At 41.5% G+C, this 9,708-nt stretch overlaps 1 non-coding gene across 1 annotated transcript; it reads right to left on the reverse strand.

The window, feature by feature from the left end:
• Positions 1 to 8,175: 8,175 nt before the first annotated feature.
• Positions 8,176 to 8,281, reverse strand: LOC145560892 (small nucleolar RNA R71). Its single transcript, XR_014093486.1, has one exon. It is a non-coding gene; the product is annotated as a small nucleolar RNA R71 (small nucleolar RNA).
• Positions 8,282 to 9,708: the final 1,427 nt, after the last annotated feature.

Consider the following 9,708-nt stretch of genomic DNA (forward strand, 5'->3'; position numbering starts at 1 on the left):
ATAAATTAATATTACAATACAAAAATATATTTTTTGATTTCTGTAATTAAAAATATTATTTTTCTACCTGTAATAAAATTGGAGAACCGCGAAGAGGTGCTTTTGGGTCCCTTTTCAATTCATCTAGACTAATCATAGTTTCTCCAACTATCAATGACATTGGATTTCTCCCTGATTCAATTTGTTCTAGCACAGTGGTTATAATTGATTGACCCTCGTTAATTTTACCACTACTAAGACAATATTGATTAAGCATGCAGAATAAGAACACCCTTCTTCTATATATGTGAAAAGATTCAGAAAGCGGTTTATCAAAATAATAGCGTGCAAATTCTTTTAAGTTCACTACATTGCCATCTACTATTTTTGATAAATCCCTTTCCTTCAAGTTAAAGAAGCGCTCAAAATCCTTATAGTAATATGCATCTACTCTAGGGATTACTACTAGGTCTATTGCAGGGAAGCCTAAAATAGCACCAAATTCCTCTGGCAAAGGGCTAATTTCATCATACCCTATTCTAAAACAATGTGTATCAATGTTCCAATATTCTAAAGCGGTATGTATGAAGTCTATGTCTAGATCTACCCCTTTAATGCCATATATTCCCCCCAAGTGAAATAAATCCAATTCTTTTCTTTCTCTAGCATTGAGAGATCGACACCATTCATGAGAATATTGAGTTAAGGTTTTAGTGGCTAAAGACATGATTATTATTTTTTCTAAAGAGAAGAATAATTTTTTCGCTGGAATTATGTGAAGAATCGGCTGAGCAGGGGGCTATTTATGCACAAATTGCGAAGAATTTCAATCTGGATAAAATACGGAGTCAGCGTCAATTGGCGTCAAAACCCCGATATTGGCGTCACACAACAGCTCTTGGCGCCACACACTAGAAATAGCGCCTGGCGCCACGCGCCACAGGCTGGCGCCAGCTGGCGCCAAGTCAGCAGGACAGCCGCGCGTGCTCAGTTTGCGTTTTGATATTAAATTGTAGTTGGTTAATGACTTTATGGCCCCGTTTTAATTTCTTCTAAATATCTTTCTATCCTTTTCTTAGTTAATTAAATATAGCAATTATTTTTAGTTATTTTTATTTCCTTTTTTGGATTTTATATTAAAATTCAAAAATTAGCCTTTCTCTCCGTTTTATTTTTCCTTTTTATTTTTTCTTTTTGGGGGAGAGAGTCGGATAATACCCTCCATCAATAATAAAATGACGGAATTTTTGCGCAAAATCGTTATCACATTTGCACACACTAACATACACTAACATAATAATAGATAGATTTACAATAACATAAAGTACAAAGTGTCTAAATAATGAGTCAAAGGCAAAGTTCTATAAAAAGTCAAAATAAAATACATATACAGAAATGAACTACGGCGCCGGAGGACGTAGGCCCATCATGCCATAAAACTGCGCCGTCCGAGGAGTCACCTCTCCACCAGCTCCCGCCTCAGCACCAGCTCCAGTCTCCGTAGGAGGAGGGAAACTCAAAACAGGACCGCTCCAGCCAAAGTCAACCTGAGGCTGAGACCACGGAGGCTGCTGCGATGACGAGCCAACCTCGTACATCCCACCACCTCTGAAAGCCGAGGTAGCCTCTCCTACCAGTGCAGCAGGAGCACCCTCAGAAGAAGACCCTGAGCCCTCAGCAGCGTCGGCTCGAGCAGCCTCGGAACGGCCACCTCTACCTCCTGACGAAGTGCGACGACGTCTCGAGCTAGACCTCACCGGCTCTCTCCGCCCCTCAGGCCTCGTACGGGTGTGAGAAGCAATCGGCTGACCCTGCAAAAAGAATTAAATCAGAAACAAGGTGAAAACTGAAGCATAGTGCAGAAATAATAAGTAAAGAAAAGTTACCTCTCGGACAGCGTCGTCTCGACGACAAGTAGCCGCGTTCCTCATCCGGACGAGTTGGCTCCAGAAGGCATCTATGCATCGTGTCATAGCCGAAACCACCTCGCGTGAGAACTGTCAAGGAAAGTTAAGTCAGTAAAATGCATGATAACTGAATACAAGATTCTGAATTAGAACTAGGCTTACCCTAGTCTGGTGACGAGGAATCGACCGCTCCACGAAGCGCTCGCCCTCAGGAGCCGGAGAAATCATCTCTTCGATCGGCACGTACATCCCCTGGTAGTGGATGGACATACGGGGTGGCACAAACTCAGTGGGACCATCCTGATGAGACATAAAGAAATCAACAAGGTATCACTTGGGGGCTACTCAGCGAAAAACAAAAAGTTAAGGATCTTACCCTCACATCCTCGGCCGGTACAGGGGCTGGAGCTAACAAAGGAAGTAGCTCCTCAGCATAACTCCGCCCAAGGATCACATGGGACCGCCAAAGGGAACCAGACTCCTCAGCCATGCTCGACAACTCTCTCTCGTCAAACATGTGACGTGGTGGAGGAGCAGGAACAACAAAAGCATCGGAAGAGTGTTGTCTAGCAACTCTCTCTCCTAAGTACGCAACCGCACCATAGGTCCCCAGAAAGTAGCGGCGCTCAGCAGAGTACTGTGCGGCTAATCCAGGGACTTTCCAACCACCCCATGGTTTGTATACTACCTCAGGTTCCTATAAGAATACCAATCGGGTAAGAACATGTCTAAAACGTCACAGAAGCGCAAGATAAACACTAAAAGTCGTACCGAGATGATCCGACTCCGGACACGTGCAGTAGACAGGTCCGCATGGTGGCCGCCCCAAGAGGCGCTCACCGGATACCCCCTCGGCGATGGTCTCGCCGGCGCAATGGAAGGAAAATACTCATAGAACCAGATCTACAAAAAAGCTAAAGCATGAGCAAATGCTAACTAACATATAGGGTTAAACTTTATAGGGAATAATGTTTACCTCTACGACTTTCCAGAAAGCAGACAAAGCAACGTTCGTCCTAAAGGACCGGTGGCGACACGAGTCCCTCAGCGCGCGAACGAAGTCAGTGTAGGCCAAGCTGGCCCAGTCATAAGTCCCGATCCGCTGGAGATCGCGAACAGCAGGGAGGTAGTAAAGCAGTGCCCTACTACCCCTGTCAGGGGAGAATGTCCCTGACAACAACATCAGCACAAAGATGCGCACCCACTGCTCTCGGGTGGTCGCATCGTTATCAAGAGCCGCTGCCAGCGTCGAGCGGCGAATCCCTCTGGCATTAAACTGAGTCGTCTCGACCTCAGCTCGGGCTCGAACAACAATCGGCCCCAACAATTCCTCGACCTCTGGAGAAAAGACGTCGATACCGCCGTCAAATGGCAGCGGCACAGAAGAGAACTCCAGTCCTGTGATGAGACTGAAGTCTGTAGGAGTGACCATCATCTCACCCCATGGAAAATGAAAAGTGTTGGTGGTGTCCCAGAAGAACTCCACCAAAGCGCGTACTACGTGGTGACCCCCGCTAGAGGCGACCATAGCCTCGGAGGTCTCGAACAGGGCAACCAGTCCGCAGGACTCCCATAGGAGTCTCGTCTCGCAGTCTCTGGCGATATGCATCCTATACAAATCGCCTAGACCATCACAGCCAGAGCCGTGATGCCGTGTCCTCCCAAGCTCGGTTCCTCGTCTCACCCTCTCGGAAATGTGGTGGACAGGGGCAAAGAATAAGGTCTGCTCATCCCAATCTGGGAACTGACCAAGCGAAGTGGACGGTGTAGTGTCGTCCTCCACGGGCTCATGCTCCCGTCTAGTGTTTCGGGACTGTGAACCTGAGCCTCGTTGTCTAGCCATGCTACATTGTGCGGAATCATCATAAATTAAGGTTCTATAGTATCTAAAGGTTTGCCTAGCCGCATGATACTATGTTCGCAAAAACAGAGTAAGTAGTACTAAAACAGAGCACAAATTCAAATTGAGCATGACAACATTTTTTCAAGAAATCAAACAATTTCTTGCAACACTATAGTGATTATTGTGACAAATTGAACAAGAATTGCTAGCAAAAACATCAAGAACGGGCCACATTGCTCTTCACGACCTTAGGAGGTCTAACAATGGCGGATTGCTCGTTTCTTCATCAAATTGAGTCAAACAAGTCTTAAATTACTCCCAAGGCAATATACAAACATAAACAAGCAATTTCATGGCATAAAACTTAATAAACAAAGCAAATTGAGCATTATAAGTTTCGAATTTTCATGAAATTCGTGAATAAGCATGCCAAAAATTCATAAAAACCGGTGTGAGTTGGAGGAAAACTTACATAGATCGGGAATATGGATGAGAAGATCTTTGATTTGCAACAAATTTGAGCGAATTCGGTTGAGAAACGAATGAGCAACGATCAATTGAAGTTTCGACTTCTTTCGAGCAGCGTTCGCAACAAACCAAAGCACGAAATGAATTGAAAACGGGAATTTAAAGTGATTCCCGTGCTGGCGCTAGTTCCTAGGCATCGGCGTCACATTCTGTGCTTGGCGCCAGACGCCAATTTCAGCGCATGGCGCTAATGCCATAAGGCTGGTGCTGATTGATTTTCAGCGACGCCAAAGCAGCCAGCTACCTGTTGGGGTTGTGCTAGCTTTCTGCAACATATTTTGGGTTCCTTGGTACGCCAGTTAGCCCCTCTAAGCAATTTGACATGATTAAGTAATCGGCTTGATTACATAAAGTGATCGACCTGATGAAAAAATCGTCTCACTAAGCTTAAAGCGCCTAAGCATTGGCTCATTAGCAAAAAGCACCAACATATAGGTTCAAGAGCATAAAGCACCGACATATAGGTTCAAGAGCATAGGGCACCGACATACAGGTTCAAGAGCAAAGAGCGCTGACGTACAGGCATAGCAAAAGCAAAGTTCAGGCGAACTTTTAAGGATCGACAGGCGTGGATCTTCGGTATTTTCCTTTGGGAGATTATCGCATCAAATGAGGATGACTTCAAGAGAAGATGTCTTCGACATCATTCCCTAGCTTGCGGAAAGTTGTCACAAACAACTGAAGGTAATTTCGGGCGAAATTGTCTTCGATCATAGTTCCTGAGGCATGGAAGATGATCGTAATGCAGATGAGAATTATTTCAAGAGAAATAATTTTCGATGATATTCCCTTGGACGTGGAATATTATCACAGCGGAGAAGGTAGTTTCAGGCGAAGCAATCTTCTAATTTGGAAGCAGTTACAAGGCGTAGCGGTTTTCAAGCGGGATGGCATTCTCTAGCTTGTAGAAGGTCATCAAAACAACAGCAATAGCAACAATCGGTTACTTTCAGAGACGTGTGCTCGACGGTGCAAGATACGCGTTTCTTAACTCTTTTATCTGTTTGAATAATGCTAGTTTTGCAGGTATCGGCGTTACAAGAGTGATTTAGGATCGTAGAACGTTCTGAATCATTCTCCGTCCCTATCGCTACTTTGGCTTTCGTTTTCGAAACTTGCGTTTCTCCAAACTTAGTCAAAGTGGGGGCTTCTGTAGACACCCATTTGTGTCTCCCCAAAACCAAACCCAGTGATGAGTGCCTTTCACGTCGAATCATAATCGAATGAAACGAAAGTGTGGAAAGGTCTAGTGTTGCGGAAAGTTTTATTTCTTTTCTTTTTTCTCTTCTCTCTGTTTTTGAAAACTTTATTTTACAGAAAACAGCCAATCCAGTTTGGTTGGTCCAATAGTGGTGTAGTTGGATGGGGTTTGCAAAGACCTTTCCAACGATATATTATAAGCCCAATTCCGATGAATATTGAGGAAGTTATGGCCAATTTACTAAACTGGGCCCGGTTTGAGCTTTATGTACGGCCCAATGATCTAGGGGAGGGCCTAATATGATTTATCATTCCTAATGTAATTAGGAATGGTTTTAGTCTTCTAGAACATTCTAGAAGGTCTTATCATTTTTAATTCAATTAGGATTCTTCAGAGTTTTAATTCGATCAAATAGCATTTTCGACTAAAATTATATTATTTTATCTTCCAGTATGGGAAATTTATCAAAATTTCAAAAACGCGTTGAAATCCAATTTGGCGCCTGGAATCAGGATTGGCGCCAGACGCCAGCCATTGGCGCCTGACGCTAGCCATTGGTCCTGGCGCCAATGAGCCAGGGCTGGCGCCAAGTTAGTTTTGTGGTCTTCAGACTCTGTTTTGATAAATTATCTTTTTTGGATGATTTTCTCTATAAATATCGTATTAAAAACTCCGTTTTCATTCACCAATTCTCACGATCATTCATCTACAATCACTTTATGAATTACCAATTCTCAATTCTCTTTTTCATTAATCAACAATCGCTTTATAAATTATTCATCAACTCTCTTCATTCACAAAATTATTCATCAATTCTCTTCATTCATTCATCTTTCATTCATCAATTTTCAATAACATTAATCTTTTAGCATTCTTTTCTAAACTTCACTTTTTCACACAAAATTCCGCATTCACAAGATCTAGAAACACCTAGCCATATTCGAAGTTGCCTTCGCCCTAGACGTGAAAGGTTTTAATTTCTGAGGGTTTGGTCCCAAATGTCTCTTTCAATTATTTAATTTAATTATTTTGATTATTATTTTCCTTGAAGTTACAAACGTGTGTATTTTGTTATTAGAAAGAGGTACGAGGCATCCAAGTAAGTACTTTGATGGTTTAATTGATTTATGATGTAGATATCATGCTTAGATTGTTATTTTGATTCCTAGTATCATGTCTAGGGTAACTTTAATATCAAGTATGATTAAAAGTACGATGATTCCTATATTCTTCCTAATATTTATGATTGCTAGCATCATGTTAGGGCTAAAGATTTGATTTTTATTGTTTAGTGACATGCTAGGGTTTGTTATTAATCTTGTTAGTATCATGCCTAGGATCTTGCTATGCTTTAACATGATTTTGATTATTATTAATTATGATTAATATTATTGTTATTAATGATGTTGATTATTTATTATGTTGCTTGATATGTATTATATTTTATATTGTTATTGCTTGATCACCTTTTATTGCATGTTTAAAGGGAATTGGTATTTGCAATCACGCTTAATAAGATAATTAATAATCTTGTTAGGTTAACTTTGATTATAATTCAAGTGATCGCCAATGATAGTTTATTTGTGCATTAAATTCAACCAACATAGATTAAACAGGTTTAGGGTTGATCCTATTGATTGCATGTTAGTCAGAAAGCGCACATGAATACAAGCAGAATAAAGTAGAGGCCTATTATTAGGGCAGGTTCAATCTCTTTTAGGTTGGATTTGTACCATCATCCCCGAACCCTTATTTGGTTCATGACCTTATGGAGTTGACGATCTCTTGGATCGTTAAGGGGTGTAACCTTCACCTCGTGAACGGTTTACAAGTTCCTAAAAAAACTTGTTGGCGACTCTTTTGCTCTATCTTCTTCCCTTTTGGACGTCACCGTACTTTAGTATATGATCACAGTGGGGTTCAAGCTAGTGGGATTTTAAAGGCTTGAAATTATTCCCTACAGTAAGGTGTTTGTTAATAAATGTGTTTGATCGAGTGTGGAATGTGCGACCGTTCCAACGCCCATCAAAATGGCGCCGTTGCCGGGGAGCGGTGTTGTTGATTGCTAATTGATTACTTGAGTCTAGTTCACCATAAAACAAAAAAAAAAAAAAATTCAAAAAGATTGTTTCTTTTTGGCTACACTTGTAGCCTTGGTACTAATTGCGTTTGTTGAGAGTGTATGCGCAGAACTCAGAACAGGATCTTGGTACCTTACGATCCCGAGATTGAGCAAACTTATAGAAGGAGAAAAAGAGCCGGTTCTAGGCCGATTACTACTCCCCCAACTAGAGAGACCAATTTCGAGGAGGATCGAGATCAAATGGGTGACGCGGAACCACCACCTCAAAGACCTTTAAAGGAGTTGGGAACTCCGGGAGCTTATAGAGCTTCAAGCGACATTGCTCCACCCGTTACTCAAGCCAATGACTTCGAGATTCGGCCCGCAATGATTAATTTGATTGAAAGGAGGCAATATAGTAGAGCAAAACATGAGAGCCCTCTTGCACACTTGAACGAGTTCGAAAAATATTGCAACACGATCAAGGTAAATGGGGTAACTCAAGAGTTTGTGAGACTAAATCTATTTCCTTTTTCTTTGATAGGAAGGGCTCTTGAATGGCTTGAGAAGGAGGTGAGGCCTAACTCCTTGAGAACTTGGGACGAGGTCACCACGGCTTTCTTAGGAAGATTCTATTCCCAAAAGAAGACGGCCGAGGCAAGAGCTTTGATCCAAGGTTTCCGTCAAAAAGCTAGTGAAACCATATATGAAGCATGGGAACGATACAAGGAATATCAAAGGGAGTGCCCTCATCATGGAATTCCGTCATATCAAGTGCTTCAAATTTTCTATGGGGGCTTGAGCCCACAAGGAAAGACTAGCTTGGATGCAGGAGCGGGTGGCCCGATTATGAACAAGACGGAGGAGCAAGTCATAGAGATAATTGAGGATGTGGTGAGGCACCACATGGATTGGCAAGAAGGAGAGAGAGATTCTCTAAACAAGGGAGGAAATGCGGTTTACTCCGTTGATCACCTTAATGCCATCAACAATTTGACTTCCCAAATCGCCAACCTTGGAAAGGAGATGACGTCCATTAAGGCAAAACTAGAGACCTCTAGTTCAACACAAGAGCATCCCTCCCAATCTAAGGGGAGAGGTATGAATTCTAACTCTTCTCCCTCTACTTCTAATAATATGCCTCAAGGATGTTTGTTTTGTGAAAATTGTGGGTCATATGACCATGATACCTCTTCTTGTAATTATGATTCCCAACCCCAACCCCAATACGAAGATGGTAATGAAAATGAAAATGAACAAGTCAATGCCTTGTCTTATGATAATAGACATAGGAATGACAATCAAAGATACTTACCACCAAATAGAAGAGAACAAGGGGGGAATTCCTATAACCAAAGAGGAAATGATTACGATTACCATAACCAAAATCAATGGGGAAATAGGAACCAAAGGGACCAAAATCCCCAAGGTAACTACAACCAACAAGGTGGTTATGGTAACCATAATCATAATAATCAAGGAAACTATGGGAATCAAGGGCAATTTCACCAAGGGGGAAACTCTAATAATCGGAACAATTGGAACAACAATAATAATAGAGGTTCTTGTAATCAAAATGCGTCCAATTCGAATGTTAGAGGTAATAGGGATTCCCAAGACAACTACTATGCACAAGCACCACATAGTAGGTCTAGCTTGGAGGAAATGATGGAAAATCAAACTAAAATGTTCAATACTTTCATGGCCTCTAGTGAAAAGAAATTTAGTGAAGTGATGACCCATAATAAAATGCTAGAGACACAAATTTCTCAATTGGCCAATGCTTTGAAGGAAGGGACTAGCACTTCTAAACTACCACCCCAAGGACTAGATCCTAAGAGGCCCGTAAATGTAATATCAACAAGGAGTGGTAAAGTGTTGGAAGAAAGTGTTCCTAAAAAAGGCAATGAGAGAATGAACATGAGTGAGCCTCCCCTTAAAAGTGATTTTGAACAAGAGAGAGAGCAAAACCATGAGAATGAAAAGGAGAAAGAATGTGAGAAAGAAAAAGAATTTGAGAAAGAGAAAGATTTTGAAAAAGAGAGTGAAAAGAGAAGAGAAAAAGAGAGAGAAACAAAACAATTGCAAAAGCTACCATATCCTCACAAATTTGTTAGAAACAAATTAGATGTGCAATTTGGAAAATTTCTTGAAACATTGAAACAAATTCACCTTTCAATTCCTTTTA

Source organism: Chenopodium album, chromosome 9, assembly GCF_948465745.1.
Source record: "Chenopodium album chromosome 9, dcCheAlbu1.1, whole genome shotgun sequence".
In the NCBI taxonomy this organism is placed as follows: domain Eukaryota; kingdom Viridiplantae; phylum Streptophyta; class Magnoliopsida; order Caryophyllales; family Amaranthaceae; genus Chenopodium; species Chenopodium album.